The sequence below is a fragment of the Marmota monax genome, unplaced genomic scaffold, assembly GCF_021218885.2.
Source record: "Marmota monax isolate L192 unplaced genomic scaffold, Marmota_monax_Labrador192_F-V1.1 WCK01_AAM20220418_F8-fsc00040, whole genome shotgun sequence".
Taxonomy (NCBI): Eukaryota; Metazoa; Chordata; class Mammalia; order Rodentia; family Sciuridae; genus Marmota; species Marmota monax.
The window spans coordinates 11,035,697-11,053,562 of NW_026692782.1; the positions used below are offsets into that span (position 1 = coordinate 11,035,697).

At 49.1% G+C, this 17,866-nt stretch overlaps 1 protein-coding gene across 2 annotated transcripts in view; it reads right to left on the minus strand.

The window, feature by feature from the left end:
* Gfra2 (GDNF family receptor alpha 2) overlaps window positions 1-17,866 on the minus strand; it is an 88,604-nt gene that overhangs the window by 21,757 nt on the left and 48,981 nt on the right. The window lies entirely within an intron of this gene.

Here is a 17,866-nt window from a genome sequence, read left to right on the forward strand (position 1 = left end):
TGCTACTCCCCACCCCTCTCCCAGCATCCTAGAGCCCAGGGGAGGCTTATCTCTCTTCTGAAGCCACCCCAGGAAATCACTGGGTGCACCTTCCTCCTGCACATGTCCTCCACCAGACTGCAGTTCACCCAGCACCCCCTCACTCCTCCAGGTGAGCCATGAAGGTGTACATGGAAATAACAACCTGGAAGAGCACTGTGGCTTGAGCCACTCGACCCCAGCTGACCAGAAGCCATCAATCAGACCAGTCCACAACCACAAGCCTGACAGCGAACCACAGTGCTGGGCCCACACCTGCTCTGGGAGAGGTTCAGGGAGGCTTGGATAGACCCACCCAAGTCCACCTGGATCTCCCCACAGAAACCAGAGATGAGAGCCAAGGCCACTTCCTTCTCTAAGAGTCCACCACTGAATACGCTCCTTCATGTCCTCCCCAAACAGATCCCCTGTCTCCACTTTTCCCATCCCTTCACCTACGTTCCAAACCTATTATTACCGGGTAAGAGGAGAAAAGAATTAAACGTATGCATCATTTGATTTTAATTGAAGGACTGTTCTATTTCATTGAACTGCTAAGTAAGCTGAACAAGAGATTGTGTTTACATAAGCAAACCCCAAGTCACTATAGACTTGCTGTCACATTAAGTCAATACTTATGAAGGCTCTCTATTTAATTATTCAGTGAGGATTGACTTATTATTGTGTTAAGAGTGTGGTTAGCCTTGAGCTAGGTAGCCAGCCAGCTGAAAGATTTCTTTCAACTTTCTCTGAATGCTGATATGGTTCTTGCTGCTGGTGTGAGGTTAGGCTTCCTCTCTCCTTCCCCTCTTCTCCCTCCTGACTGCTGCAGAGCAAAATGCTCCAGCTTAGTCTCCCTCTGGTGGGGAGCAGTAGGTGACCCTGAGTGGGTGACCTCTCCAAAGGTCTTCTTAAGATCAGCCATTCATCCCAAGACCCTGACACCTCTCTCTCACCTGGTTAGTTCTTCTGTCTGTAGTGCAACAATTCCAGCTTAGCTTCCCATCCTGACTGAGGGCCTCCTGCTCAAAGACCCTTCTCCAGTTTTGTTATTGTAGCATTTCCCCTCCCAGCAGCCTCCGCAGAACATGTTTCCCCATCTTTGCAATCTATGAAAACCATATTAGTCCACAACATACAGTTACCAGGACATACTGTTACAACATACTGCTACAAAGACACAAATACTCAGGTCGTTTCTTACACAAATCACATGTTCTAACACATAACTCTTCAGAGAAATATCCAGAGGTGGGTGTTTTGCCTTAACTGCAGACCAACTGGTTAAGAGCAAAATCCCAGACACTAAATCACCTAGGTCCAAACCTCAGCTAGGTCAATCACAAAGGGCACAACCTTGGACAATGAACTGACCCTTCTTTGAGCATCCTCATCCATAGAAGGTAGCTAATAGATTCTGGGAAGAGTAACTGAGATTGCCACAGAGTGCCCAGGACTGTACCGGGCATGCTTTCATGAGGGAACTGCTGTATCTCTAGACTAAGTCCTCCGAAGGAGAATTCCCCCGGATTCTACAGCCCATCATTTGCCACCTTGAGCCCCACCCATAATTGCTCCTGTGCTGCTCCAATTGCCAAGAATGACTTCCCCCAACCACGACCTCCTCAAAACCTCTTCCATTTCCAAACTCTCTAAACTCAATTCACGTGCCATCTCTTCCAGAAAACCTTCCCTGAATGCCTTGCCCCAACTGCAAACACATTTCACAGACTCCAATCACTGAGTCTGCATGATCGCATCATCAGTGGTGTTTTTCATATCTGTTTCTCCCCCTAAACTGTAAATTCTTTCAGAGCAGAAATTATCTTACTCACGTTTGAATCTTCAGTGCTAAAAGAAGTGCTGGACACAACAGGGACTCAGTCCACTGGACGGAGGAGGGATGGAGGGAAGAATGGATGGATGAGTGGGTAGGTGGGTGTAAGGATAAATGGATAGGTTAGAAGATGGAAGAAATTAAGAAGGGTAGGCAAGTAGGTTGGTTAATTAGATGGATAGGTGGATTGATGGCAAGTTGGACAGATGGGTGGACTGATGAATCAATGGATGGATCAGTAAATAAGGACTGCCTTGGAAGCAAGGAGGATTTTCCCCAAGAAACAGGGAATCTGAGAACTCTAATAACACCTCCACTTGAAAAATAAATCAAAAGCAGATCTCCAGCCGAAGGCACAGCAAATTGTGTCAATGCTGCATTTACTTGGGCACCAAGATAGCTCAGCCAAAAAAAAAAAAGATGCCCTCTGGTGGGTGTGTCTTTCTGCCTTCCTCTGATACTGACTGGTTGTTAGGACCTTGGAAAAGTCTCTCTGCCATCACTGGTAATAGCCATTCACTAAAGGAGGCCCCAGTGGCCTAAAAGAATTAACACACATCCTTAAGCACCACTCTTAACATGAAGAAGTGCCTTGGGGACCAAGAGCGGAGAAGCCAATTATGTCCCTATGGAGAAAGGCTGGTTAAAGTGTCCATTCTCCAACAAGTAGAGGGCTAATGGGGCCAGTGACAGGGCAGAGCATTGGGGTCAAAACTCCTGCTGCTTACATGTCAGGAACTCTGGAGACATTACCGCACCCCTCAGTGCCTAGGTGGCTCTGACACACACAGAGACAGTAGACTGTTTGGGGAACTAAATGCAACCACACATGCTAAAGTACTTCTGAAAATTAGAAGGTTCTATATTTGTGTTTACTATTTTTCTTCTTAGAAATAATAAAGAGTGTATAGCAGTTCAATTGCACCCTAATTCTCCTCTTTGCCTGGCTTGACAGACAATCTCCAGGTGCAGGAGCTGAAGCAAGGTGAGAAGACAGGTGTGGGCAGAGCACACTGCAGCCTGGACTCACCAGGAAGCAGAAAGGAGCAGGTGTGGTCAGGGGCTGCTCTGAGAATGTACAGGGCCCTTGGGCCACCTGACCCCTCCCCACGGCCCCCTGTTCCAGGCCTCGGAAACAAACTGCGTGGACAAATATTTTTCCTATCAGGCAAATATCGGGGCAGCTCTGCCACCACTAGGAGTCTTTCTCATTATATAGACTAATGAGAACGCTGTGCTTCTCAGGAGCAATTTATCAAGGCAACATCCATTATAAATGACATTTTTCCTGAACTAACAAAGGATATGAGGCTGGGGAACCTGGTTAAAAGGAAATGTTTAGCTGATTCCAGAAACCATCCAGAAGTTAATTACCCACCCCCTTGCTGGCCGGCACTTTCTCCGTTCTGTTCTCCTCCTCCCCCTGGGGGCCCTGTGCTGCCCACACACCTACCAGCCCAGAGCCCAGGAAGGGGAGCACGGCCAGCTCCGGGGAATGTGCTGCCTTTGGGGGGATGGGGGGGGGCAAAGTCTTAAGCGGCAGCGTCACTGGAGCATACAAGACCAGATTATTTGTGGTCCCAACTTGCTGATGCAAGATGAAAAATACAGCAAACTGCTGAACTCAGCTTTTTTCTTTTCCTTCCTTCTTTCTCCTTCGCTGAGGTTAGTGTTTTACAAAAAGAGCTTAAAAAATAAAATCTATAAACTGGGGGGTTCAACCTGTCAGCATGACGTCAGGCACGAGGAATGCAGTGTCCAGGCCCCTCCTCTCACCTGCAGGCATGAGCTCCCCACATGCACACCCGCAGAAAGGTGCCACCACCCTGACAGACACACATGAGGCCACACACTGTGCCTCAGGTTCAAAGTCCTCTTCCCTGAGTCCCTTTCCCTGAATCTTGGGTCCTGTCTCTCTCTGTCTCTACCCTTCAACTCAACAAACAACAATGCTATGTCTCTCGACATCAGGAGGCTGCACACCCAGATGGCAGGCAAGAGTCTCCACCATGGGCAGTGCGAGACAGTGCTGGTTACCTGGAGTGACAGTCTGGCAGTGGACCAGCTCCTGTCAGTACCTCCCCATGTGGAGTGGGCTACATGCAAATCAGAGGGGACGCTGCAGACAATTCAGGCCAGGAGAGTAGGTGGTCACTGGGCCCCAATAGATTAAAACAAACTGCATGGACAATTTCAGAAACTTCCAGAAACCTCTATTACAGGGAGGTGACCTCTACTCTTCAGCAGGACAATGTAGTCTCTCAGAATTTGAACTGAAGCCTCTAGCTTCAACCAAGAAGAAGGGAAAGTTTCCAGGTAGATATTCCCATGGAGCAGAAGAAAGATGGTGACAGCTTATCATGACATAACACCAAGCAAGAAGGAGCGAGGAAGCTCTTAGCTCATTACATATTTGAATGTAGGTCTCAATGCCAGCAGAGCTGGGCACCAGGCAAAGTTCACTGCTTCCACCGGAGCGCCTCACGCATGCCCTGCAGGGTTCTGCCGAGGTTGAGTTTCAGGGGATGAGAAACAAGACATTGAAGTACAAGGTCCAGAAGGAGGAAAAATCTGAGTTAAAATCGAGACACAGTGAAGGTGGGTCCAGGAAGAGGAGGCAGGCCAGCCAAGCCTGTGGTGCCCCAGAGAGCAGGAAGGGGAGCCAGGAAGGGGAAAGCACAAATGGGAAGGTTCCAGAGGCAGGATCAGGAGAGGGCCCAGAAGCTGGGGGTGCAGGAACAAAACCTTTCCGGGGCCCCTTACTATCCTAGACAGAAGGAAGTTCCTGAGGGGCCCACCACCAGCCTCCCCCTCTCTCCAGGGGGCTTAAAGGGCGGGTCTTCCCAGCCCACTTGGAAAGCTTTACGTCCCCCAAGGGAAACTCTGAAGCAGAAGCTAGGTCCCCAAGGCTGCTCACTCCGTCTTCTTCCCAGTATCTGGAAAGTGGGTTAGCCTTAATACCATAGGACATCCAGACTTCCAGGGGCGAGGGGGTTGGGGACCTCCAGTTCCTTAATCCCACTTCTCTGGTAGTCATCCAGGGTACAAAATAGGAGGCAGATCTTAGTGTGGGTATTATTGGAGGTGAGGATACTGGAAAGAAAGAGTAGATCCACCTATCATTGCTGTGCATGGAGTGCAATGAGTTTTGATATATGTGAATCTGCAGCAATAAGGAAGGTAGACCAGTTGTACAGCTGATAAGAAAGTTGTTCTTTGAATACCCAGATGATACCTTTGTCTGCAGCAGGAAGTATGCAATTATTGGGCTGACAAATATACTATTGGAAGTTCTTTTAAAAAAAAAAAAAAGAGCCATTCTAAAGCAGGAGACAAACTGAGAACAGCAATTTGGGATCAGGTGGCTGGTGGTCTAGAAAGGATCTGAAGGGGTAAAGACTGATGTTTTAATGAAGGACCCCAAGACCATGATGGTAAGTCCTTGTACACAGAATGGAACACAAATTAAATCAAGAATGATCTCATATCATGGGAATCCAGAGTTGGCAGAGAATGCAATAGCTCCCTTAAGTTACCCTCCATTCCTGGCTCTCACTCCAAACTCAAACACAGGTGGACATTCAGAGGGTCCCTCCTGGTCAGTTTCCATGGCCACTGCAATGAAGGACTGCCCAGGCACAATTCCAGGCACTGGACTTTCCAGGCTGGTGCTTGTTCCCACTCATCTCCACGCCCCAGGCCTGGAAACCCATCCTTCCTGACTGATCCTGCTCTGAAAATGAGCAGATGTGGATAGCAACAGATGCAGAGTACAGGCTGCCACCCAAGCATCCAACCTCTAAGGACAGCCAGTCAGTCTGAAGAGGTTAAAGAGCTAAAGACTAATACCAGTTCATCTCCAAGAAGATTCTAGAGTTCTTGCCAAAACCGAGACCTCAGACAAGGAGTAAGGCCTGCAGACCAGCTCCAGCTGCAAGGCAAGGGGCTGCTTTGGTCAATGACAGGAGATTCAAGGGGCTGAGTGGCTTCAAGAGAGCAAGGGGACCAGGGCCAGAGCTTCACAGAAGCCCATACCCAGGCCAGGCAGGGGACAGCCACCAGGACGCTGAGCCAGCCCAGACACTTGGGCTGAAACCTGTACTCTGCAAACCAGTATTTTTATGCTGTTTATGTTTTCTATAATTATTTCCTTTTAGCCCTGCCTTTGCATTTACTAAGAGACCTACCAAACTAATAATAAATAATCATAGCTAACAATTTTGAGTGTTTACTCTGTATCTGCTAAGCACTTCTGAAAGCATTAATGCATTTAATCCTTGAAAGCACCCTGAGACAGACAGGTAGAACAAAATTCCCCACTTCATGGAGAAGGAAGCAGAGGCTTAGAGGAGCTAAATGACTGTGGCCCAGCTGGGAAGGATGAAGCTGGACCTGAACCCAGGCCTGTTGATGGAAAAGGCCATGATTGCCAGTCCTCTCAGAGGGATGGGTGGGTTCGGACCTCTGTTACAATGTGCGCTGGACATCACCCTCTGGGTAGGCTGCTGGCAGCAGAGTCCAAGACGGGAGTGATGGTCACAAGCACAGAGCCAGGGCTGCCTGGCCTCCAATGCAGCAGCTCTCCCCTTAAGAGTCACCTCCAGGCTGCACCCAGCAGTAAATAGGCTTTGGTGCCTTGAAGAAAGTCGACACCATTGGGGTGACAGTCCACTTTATCTCTAGCTTCAAACCCGTGGTCTTTCTCCAGCTCCCCCTCTTCCTAGCAGCCCTTCACCCCCTCCAACAGCACCCCTTTCCCTGAAAGCCCTCCTTAGCCCTTCCCAGCATTCTTCAGCCGCCCCTGTCCATCTGAGCCCTTCCTATCTGCCTCTCAGAGACATACGAATTGCCATCACATTTGCCAAGTCCTGCTGGCCTTGGAGCAGCACAGTGACAACAAGTCAGCCCTTCTGTGCCCTGGAGAAGTGCATGAGACCCTGCCTTGAAGTATTAGTTTCCTAACTAACTACCACAACCTAGGTGGGTTTAAATGACAGGTATTTGGGGCTGGGGTTGTGGCTCAGCGGCAGAGCGCTTGCCTCGCACATGTGAGACCCTGGGTTCAATCTTCAGCACCAAATAAAAATAAATAAACAAAACAAAGATATTGTGTCCATGTATAACTAAAAAAATATTTTTAAAAAAATGACAGGTATTTGTTCCCTCCCTGTTTTGGAGCTAGAAGTCTAAGATCATGATGTTGGCAGAGCCAGGCTCCCTTTGAAAGCTCCAGGGAGGGCCCTTCCTGCCTCTTCCAGCTTCCGGCGGTGCCAGGATCTCTTAGCTTACAGCAGCATCACTCCAATCCCTATGTCCATGTCACACAGCCTTCTTCCCTATGTGCCTCTGCATCTTCCCTTTTCCTTATAAGGACACCAGTCACTGGATTTGAGGCCCATCCTAATGCAGATGATCTCACTGATTCTCTACAAAGATCATATTTTCAAACAAGGCCAGATTCTGAAATTCCAGATAGACATGAACTTGGGGAGACATCATCTTCCCACCACCCTTATCAATGTCCTCCTAATTCCAGGAGATTTCACCTCTCCCACCTCCACTTGAATCAGATGCAAGCTGAACCCTCTGGGTATCCAGCCTGGGTGGTCACCCTTCCAAGAACAGGGTTTCAGCTCTCCAGGGTCCCAGTCTCTGCTGCCCCCCTGGGCTGGGCCCCACTCCACATGGGGGTCAGAAAAAGCCTCACTTGCCTCTCCCTAAGGAGCTGCCCCAAGGAAGAGGTTAAGAGGTTAACCAGGTCCTCCCACTGAACCCCTGTACCATACAGCAAGGTCCTAGGGAAGCACATTGGCCCATTCTCCCCCTCTTCCCTGTGCTCTGCCAGGCAGGACGCTGGACAGCCTGGGCCCTCGCTCCACACCTGGATGCCGCCACACCCCACTGCAGCCACCTACAGGAGGAGATGGAAAAGAATCATGTGTATTTCTCAGGTTTTCAGACTGCCACCCTCCCTCCCCAGGCCAGGGAACTCAGTCCCCACAGTTACAGAGACCACGCAGGACACTGCATGTGGCAGATAACAGTGGTCAGCCAGAATTGTGGGGGGAGCACCGCTTGTCTGGCCACAGATAACAGCCTCCATTCTGGACCTTCCTCAGTCTCCATGGCTTGTATTATGATTTGGATGTGAGGTGTCCTCCCAAAAGCTCACCTGCGAGACAGTGCAAGAAGATTCAGAGGAGAAATGACTGGATTGTGAGTCTTACCCAATCCCTCATAGGGACTAACAGTGGTAACTGAATGGTAGGCTGTGGTTGGAGCAGGTGGGCACTGGGGACACGGCTTTGGGTATACATTTGTATCTGGCCAGTGGACTCTCTATCTGCTCCCTGATCACTGTGGGAGCTGGTTCCTTCTGCCACACTCTTCTACCACAATGTTCAGCCTCACCTCAAGCCCTGAGGAATGGAGCCGGCCTTCTACGGACTAAGACCTCTGAAACCGTGAGCCCTCAAATAAGCTTTTTCTCCTCTACAATCCTCCTGGTCGGGTCCTTTAGTCACAGCAGCGAGATAGCTGACTAAAACAGCTGGTGCCAACCCATCTGTTCTGTTCATGCCACAGTGGTCTCCTGCAATGACAGCCCATCTCCAGTAACTGCCTGGACTCAGGGAAAAATGCTTGAATTAATTCCCCAAGAATAAACAGGGTGATTTTAATAGCAAAAATGTAGGCTGGGCTAGATGATAGGACAAGTTGGTCGTTCTTACAGGCAGGTAGGTGGTAGGTGAGTCTGGGCGACTCTCCAGGCCAGGCATACCCCATCTACAATTGGCCTAGTTCTAGGAGATACAGACCGTGGAGATACTGGCAGACCATGGGAAGGAATGAGTTCCCTGGGATCCCCCACCCCCAGGCCACCTTCCAGCGCTGACTCCTGGGCACAGAACCCTTGGTTAGACAGGGTGTCCCCATCTGCAGCAGATCTTAGCCCTCCCCCCAGAAAATCACCCAGGAAACTAAGAAAAAAATGGATTCCTGAAGCACTCAGGAACCAGCAATTTATACCATAGGTGCTTGAGGTGGAAGGTCCACAGAGACTATCTGGAAACAGAAGGCAGGATAGGGTGAGAAGCACCGCCCTGGGAGCCCACACTGTTCAGGTTTCTGCTACACCTTATTAGTGTGTGACCCTGGGTGGGTCTCTTAATATATCTGGTTCTCAGTTTCCTTATTGAACAGAGATCATAAGAATGCCTACTTCCAAGGCCTGGAGGAGTCAGAGATTCTAACACAGTGACATGGCTCCTAACATACAAGAACTCAATCAGCGACACCTCAGAACTGTACATCTGGGCAGGTTCCCTCTGGCAGCCCGCTGTCCGGGGTCTGGAAAGCAGAGTCTATGGCCAGGTGGCAGATTCCACAATGGTGCCCACCACATGGGGCAGGTTGAGACCAAAGAACAGAACTTGGCAGCCTCAGAAAATAAGACCTGTAACAAGAGTCCTCTCAGACACACAGGATGCTCTCCGCGCCTATCTCCTCGTCTCCCCTGAGTCTACCTAGCGATAATAATCCTCTCAGCTGGTCTCGGCTATGCTGAGGAGCATTAGAGGGAATAGGCCTTGCCCCTGGAGCCTGGGAGCTAAAAGGGAGCAGGGGTTCCCCTTCAGGCCCGTGGGGAGTGACATGGTCATCTTGAGCAATCCCAAGAGGAAAAGGGTCCCAGAAGATGAAACTGGGGTCTAGGAGTCCACTACCCCTCCTGCCTGCAGATTTCCCTCTGATTTTCTCTTTTAACAACCATGGAGAATCAGCTCTCCTTATAGTCACGTGTTACATGACAATGTTTCAGTCAACAATGGATCGCCTGTGTGATCCCCTAAGGTTCTATCACCTAGTGACATCATAGCTGTCTTAGTTTGGGTAAGTACACTCTCTGGTGCTCACATGACCATGAAATCACCTAGTGACACAGCTCTCAGAACACATGACGGCTACTATTAGAGAGAGCAATTTCCTTACAGAAGTGGCACCTACAGTTCAGAGTCACTTTAGGGAGGCATGTTGACACATCCACAGACCACACGTACACGCTCATGTGGAAAATCCCTCTTGCTAGCTACACACACTGGCTCGCCCAAGATCACTCCCATGAATACACACTCACAGCTCAAGGCATAAGCTTGCTGCTGCTGCCCTTCCCCCAACAGCCACAGCAGCACACTTTGTGACTCTGGGTGGAGCCACCAGGGAATGACCCTCCTATCTGCTTTCCTGCCTATGAACGTTATGAGAAGACGTCTCTGTGACCTCATGTTTCTGGGCCTACACAGAAGAGGCAGTGGGCCTAAGGACCTGCCGTTGGACCTGCAAGACAGAGAATTAGCACAGCAGGGCCCAGGATGCTCTAGAGAGATGACCTCTTATCATAGCCAAGCCTCCCCAATGACTCCAAGGAAGAGGTGGAGCTTCAAGATGCACTCTTGTAGAAGGAAGGGGCATTATGAAGTAATTTTCCTGGGTTCTTGGTGCTACAACACAACAAAGAGACCAGCTAGCCCAGACTCTCATTCTGGAAATGAAGCAGGTGCTGTCTGGAGGGAAAGGTAACCTGGTCAAGATCTGCTTTTCAGCACCTATCTGCATTCCAGAGTGAGCAAGAGTTTGTGTCTTGCATTGCAAAGCCAGGTGCCCTCTCCAACAGCTCAGCCCTCCGTCTCCATCTCCGTGCCTGCACCTCCCTCGGCATTTCTCACTCATACACATATGCACAGCACTCATGGATGCACATGGTCTGCATTTGCTCATGAAAACCTTCTAGAATTACAAGACATGCAGAATGGCAGCAAAACCCTTGGCTCTTCTACCTTGCCGAATGGTGAGAACTTTATTATTAATGCCCTAAGCCCATAGTTCTCCTTAGATCATATACTCTGCTCCCCAAATTCCAGAAATAAGGCAAAGTATAGTGTGTGAAACACAAAACTTGAGATGGGGATATTTAAATCCAATCCCTTTGTTGTCAGATAAAGAAGCAAACACAGAGGTGACACGCACTCCCTGAGGTTTTCATGGTGAGACGGGCCTGATTAAGAGGCAGAACACTGGGATTTGGGCCAGGGCTCTTCCCCTTCCTTCCTGTTGACACTAACTTGGTTTACACTTCCTCCTTCCGCAGGGTGAAGCTCACAGGGCATCATTCCTACCTGACTCCCAGTTGGGTTGGGCATCACTGACAATCACCAGAGGTCTCAGCGTCACATGGTGAGGTAGTCACGACTCCAGCATGACAGCCTCACCCTCTAAGTCACCTTCAATGCTGATGCCACAACCCCACTCACCGAGACCAAAACCATCCTCCTCCCTATCCCTGGACCCAGTCTGTGACAACAAGATGGAGTAAAATTAATTTGGGGCTGCTCATTCAGGGAAACTGAAGACAAGGAGGGTGTGGTCACTCTGCAGAGAAACAAGAGGACTCTCTGGAGGTCCATATCCTGATCCATCTCAATGGCCAAGTCTAACTCCAAAAGGCCTTCCCATGCTTTCTTGTCCCTTATCCAAAGTCATCTTAAAATATATTTTTTAATCGAAAAGGGCTCTGCCATAACAGCACATTTGTAGGTCACTCATCTGGCAGCCTGCCAAGAACAAGGAAGTCACCCAGATAGGCAGTATAGAGTCTGTGCACTAAAACAGGTCTTTTACACCAGGAAAATTCATTCTCTCTCCACTTTACAGCCTCCTGGTGCATCTGTAATTCAAATACCCTCTGTCGTCTGGTTTTCCGTTCCTCTGAAAACCAGCAAAGGTGAGAGGTGACAAAAAGAAGCTCACAGGGGCAGACAACCTTCAGCAAGAAGTGACAGCAAACACAGAAGAGGAGACAGAAACACCAGACAAGCAAACTGCAACCACTCAAAAGCCACGGTATCTGGGACTAATTAGTGTAGGGGTGAACAAACCCAGAGAAGTCAGTAGACCTGAAGGCACCCAAGCACCATCTGTGACATTACCTGGCCGTCAGGATTGAGTCAGAGTCATCAAGAAAAGGTTAAGGCACCTGCCACAACCTCTGGTTTAGGAAACAAAGAGCACCCAGGCACTCCCCACATACTGACTGCACCTCTGCACGATATCAGGCTCTGGGCCAGATTCAGGGGTGAGTGAACACCTGGAGCCCACGGTGTCTCCACTGGGAGAGCAGATGTGGTGGAGAAGGCAGCTGGTCCTGCCTTCCTGAGGGCACAGCAGAGAGAGACGAAAGAAAAACAATGAGATGCGCTTTCCCTTCATCCATCCGCCATGTACCCCTTTACAAGGGGCAGACAGGATTTTGAAGCTGGGAGACCTGAATGTCCCTGAAACTAGGAAGAGGCATCATTTTTAGAAGTCTCAAGAAGGCAGACCAAGAGCTGGGAGTGCCCAGGGTTTATTGAGTGGGGTGGTCACCAGAGCGGAGAGAAGGCTCAAGATCTGGGCGACCTGGGCTCCTTTGCCCCAGGACCCAAATGACGGAGGCTGAGAGCTGCAGCTCAGGGAGCCCCTGACCTTGAAGAGAGTGCCTATGGGCAGGAGGGGGTCTCTGTGCGTGAGTCTGGGGTCAGTGGAATTCACAGTTAAGGGGCAACCGGGGCCACCCAGAGCAGTGCTAAAGGGCCCACCTGAGGATTCCCACCGTGAGACTGGAAGGAAGGTCTAAACCACAAACTGACGACCAGCTGGACCCAGAGTCCTGAAGGCCACACAGGCAGCTCAGGCAGATGGGGACTCATTCCTGCTGGCCAGGTCAGGGAGGGGAACTTGTAGCTGATTTAGACAATCAGGAAATGTGAACTGACCCCAGAGCACTGTGAAGCAAAATCCACACACTCAACAACTGAGAGGCGTCCTAAGAATAGCTCTGATTGGGGCTGGAACCAAGCGGAACCCGAGCACAGGAAACAGAAAAGGCAACTTTCTGGAAAAGACCAAGATACCACAAAGAGGTGACCGCAGAGATCTTCTAATGTGATTGGGCACTTCCCCAGACCCCAGAGGCAAGACGAGCAGAAGCAAGTCATCCATTCAGGGAGGTGGCTGCAGATGTGAGAGCCAAGGCAGGGAGTGGGTCTCAGAGCCCAGATTCTTCTGGAACAAGAGTCGGGGAAGTCCTGAGGTTTGAGTGCTTTGAAAAGTTCATTCTTACCTGCTGGCTGCTCACTGTCAGGCTGTTTGGCTGCAAAATCCATTTCCAAATGGGCTGAGGAACCATGAGCTGTTGAAGAGCTACAAGCATGGTGTACTGGGAACAGTTATCGTCCCAACTTTCTGCCTCCCAGTGCCAGCTTCTTGACTCTGAGGCAGTTTGAGGTCCACATGGCCCAGCCCACAGGCCCTGACCTCCCTCAACCCTCAAACTCCCCACAGATCAGCAGGCACTCCCCTGAGCCTTGCCCCTGGCCTTCCCAAAGCCCAGGATCAGGCAGAGGAGGACGGTTTCTCATTAGAATGAGCCGATCACAATGTGTCACATCTACCCACAGTATCTGATCAGCATGAAAGTTGAAGCCACAGCACCACCACCGAGGTCTCCGCTCAGCACCCCAAGTCTAAGGTCTGTCCACTCAGTTCTCCAGGAGAGAGGGGACCAAGGGAGAAGAAGCCCCAGCCACGCCTCCATTTTAACCACCAGGCAGGTTATCCTGGTCCCAGCAGGGCCCGCATCTGAGCTGGGGGGTGCTGGAAACCCTGCTCTAGTTAAAATACATCTATCTGCTGCATTCAGAAAATAGCTATCTACAGTATTGCTTTCAGCTATAATGGAAAACTGATGGCTTTTATCTCCCCAACTTTATGACTATTGATGGGATAGAGGCTGAGGTTTGATGACCATTTAATAGCCGACCCTGCGCAGTTAGAGTAGCATCAGAAAGCAATGAAAGCGCCGAGATGATTGTCTGGCAGAGAATTCTCTGCTGAGGTCCAGGAAGCAAAACAACCACCCTCCCCAGGCTCCAACAGAAGAAAGAAAAAAAATCAAAGTCATCACATTTCTGTTTCTCCCAGTCCCTTCGGCCATTGACCTCTGGGAGGCTGATCCAAAGGGGAGAGAGGGGTGTGGGGATGAGAGCGATGCAGACCTGAGCCTACACGGAGAAAGGGAAGGGGCTGTGGGCTGGGTACCCCATAGCCTGGGCTCCTCCACTGCCCCACCCCTCCCCACCCAGACTTCAGCACCCTGTGGACTGGTAAGCTTTTGGCAAGGGATTTGGGACAGTCGGTCAAGCACTCTGGGACAGAGCTGGAGGAAAGAGAAGGAAGCAGAAATGATGTCCCCTTTGCCAAGCCTGTGCTGGAGCAAGGTCCAATTGGTCTTAGACCTTCTGCCCATTGCTAGAAGCCAACAGCCATCTCCAGGGCTCTGTGTATGTCCAAGCACCAAGTCTTACCTGCCATTCTGCCCCTGCCCCCTCCTGGGAGGATCTGCCCAGCAGCCCCATCACTGCCCTCCCTTGCTCCCGCAAGGACAGAGCCAGGTCTGCAGGCCAGCACGTGGGTTGAGAGACAGCCTAGGTTTAAACTTTGCAGCATTCCAGTGCAGGTGAGCCTCCCTAACCCAAAAATCCAAAATCAGAAATGCTCTGAAATCTGAAACTTTTTGAGTCCTGACATGACACCATATGCAAAAAAGACCACCTATGAAACTTTGTTTTATGCATAAAATTGGGTAAAATATTATATAAAATTGGACTGGGGAGGTAGCTCAGTGGTGGAGTGTTTGGCACAAGCAAGGCCCTATGGTCGATTCCCCAGCACTGTAAAAACATGTAAGATTACCTTCAGGCTATGTGCATAAAGCACATATAAAACACAAATGAATTTCGCTTTCAGATTCAGGTCCCATCCTCAAGATACCTCATTGAGTATATGCAAGTATTCCAACATGCAAAAAAATCCATAATTGGAAACACTTCTGGTCCCCAACAACCGGGATAAGCAAGTTCAATAACTGTGAACTACCCTTCACAGCTGTTCTCTCTGTCTACAATCATGAGATGGATAGCATGGGCTTCCATTTTTTCAATGAGGAAAACTGAGGCTCAGAAATCTTATATCTCCTAACTGTGGGGCCCAGGTGTTTGACCCTGTGCAAGTTCACCCTCTGACACTCCAAGTGCTTCCCAGAGCAGGGCACTGCCCAGCAAGGGGAACCTGACCCTTCACCTGGCTCCTGTCACACTGTAGCTGTGTGACTTCGGGTAATAACTTTATCTCTCTGGGCTTCAGCTTATTCACCTACAAAATGGAAATTTCGTTGGGATGATCTGTTAGGTCTCCTCTACTTCTATTTTAAGGTGTGATCATGGTTCCTTGGGGCTTTATCAGTCATGTTCTCAAGCACAACAGTGCCCTCCTTGGCACCCCACCTGCCACCTTTCCACCCAGCACACAGCTCTATCCCGCCATGAAAAAGACTGAGTAACTGCCACAGCCTTCGTGTCTTCTGAGTTCCTAGGTTGTCACTTGGTAGATGTTTTTAGGGATTTCAAATTGTCCCTGAAGGAACCAGGGAAGAATTAGCTAGCAGCAGGCCATGACCTTTGTTTGCTTATTTAAAATACCCCTCCCCCTCACCCCAAGAAACTAAACCCCGAGGGAAACAGTGGAGAAAGTGAACCACCCCAGACCTCCAAAGGCCCAGCCTGGCCAACACTCTCCAGCCCCCTCCATGTGTCCCTCAGACCCCACTCTCAACACACCAGCCAGCTTATGTTTTAGTGATGCCAACACACATCCTGACTCCTAAAAGCTTCTGCTTTTGATAGTATGGCCATTTTGACAATATTAATTCTGCCTATCCAGGAGTGTCAAGGATGTGGTGAAAAAGGCACACTCATACATTGCTGGTGGGACTGCAAATTGGTGCAACCACTATGGAAAGCAGAATGAAGATTCCTCAGAAAATTGGGAATGGAACCAACATTTGACACAGCTATCCCATTCCTTGGTTTATACCCAAAGGACTTAAAATCAGCATACTACAAGGACATAGCTACATCAACGTTTATAGGCGCTCAATTCACAATAGCTAAACTATGGAACCAGCCTAGGTGTCCCTCAACAGATGAATGGATAAAAAAAAATGCGGTATATATACTCAATAGAATATTACTCAGTTTTAAAGAAGTATGAAATTATGGCATTTGCCAGTAAATGGTTATGAGTTGGAGAATATCATGCTAAGGGAAATAAGATAATCCCAAAAAACCAAAGGCCAAATGTTTCCTCTAATATGTGGATGCTACTTCACAATAAGGAGCGGGGCACTAGAGAAGAATAGTGTTACCTTAGATTAGGTAGAGGGAAGGGATGGGAGGGGATGTGGGAACAGGAAAGATAGTAGAATGAAACAGACATTATTACTGTATGTATATATGTGACTACATGACCAATATGATTCTGCAATATGTACACTCAGAAAAATGAGAAATTATATCCCATCTATGTATGATCTATCAAAGTGCATAAATGCATTCTACTGTCATTATAACTAATTAAAGCAAATAAAATTTTTTTAAAAATAGCTTCTTCTTTAGGTATCATCTTTCCTTTAGTCTCAGGATGGTGGCTAAAGAGGTCTTTACATATTCCTAAACCCCCTGGCTGGTGGAGTCCTCACCCTGAGCACCACCTTCAGTAGTTACAGGGAACCAGACCACTCTCCTTAATGGCCACCCAGCAGAGCACAGCCAAACCACAACTGTGAATGACCCAGAAACCCCCCTCCCCTTATGAAGAAGGCCACTCATTCCAGCTTCTGTCCTCCCCTTCATCTGGGGAAACTCCCACCAACCCTCCCAGAAAAGTCCCAAGAAATGTCTGAGGGTCGGTTACCTGAGTGTCCCCTCTCCCCAGAAATCCTAGAATATGGCTGTTGCCCATCATCAGGCAGCTGGGACCGAGACACTTTTCTCAGATAAAAGAGTGGACAGACAGGTGCACAGAGACAAGCCACATGGACCATTCACAGGGACAGAGCCCAACAGAGGGAACAGATGACCATTAAAACCAGCACGCCTGCACGTGCCTAGACAGGTGATCGCTGACCGTGTATTTAGAGAAAAGGGGCAGCTTACCAAATAGCATGCCCTGCAAGATGTCATTTTGTTAAAATATGTGACTGCACGATTTTTAAAAAGTCTGAAAGTATGTATTCTCCAAAGCACTCCGAGGGGTTATTCCAGGGCATCTGGGTTGGGATGTTTTCCCAAAAGAGTACACATTTCTGTCTTGCCTGAATTATTTCTTCTAATGAGCACATACCACTTTCATAATCAGTAAAAACTGTAAAGCAAAATTCATTTTGAGAATTAGGAAAAAAAAGAAAAAAAGAGGGAAAAGAAGGAGGGCAAAAGAAGAGAGGACAGAAGGAAGGGACACGGGGTCTACTCCCCCTCTTGCCTGGAGACAGGAGGCCCCAGCTTCACACGCTCATAGGGGATCTGAGCAAGCCTCATCCCATGCAGCCAGGGGTCCCTGCCTCTGCTCTTGCACCACCCACAGCCACCCGTGCTAATTTCCACAAAGATCACAGAGTTAGTTGTCAGCAGGGGCAATACAGTCCTCGCTCGGTACCCTCAGGGACTGGCTCCAGGACTCCCACAGACACCAAGCTCCAAGGGTGCTCAAGTTCTTTCTGTAAAAGGTACAGATATTGTGCATGATCTACGCAGTCCCTCTGCGTAGGGCAGGTCATCTCTGGGAGACTTCGAATACCTAACAACGCACATGCTATGTAAATAGTTATTGGACTGTATTTTTATTTGTACTGTTTTTATGGTTATGTTGTCTTTTATGGTGGTTTTTCTTTCTAATATTTCCAGTCTATGGTTGATTAAACCCATGAATATGGAACCTGTGGATACCGTGGGCCAAGTGTATTAATCAGGACTAGGTAAAACCCTAACTAGGGCCTGTCCCGCCTGTCCACTTCGTCTTCTTATTAAACAACATGTTGAGGGACCCGAGAGCCTGCTGGAACTGGACGCTGACAGGCAGAGG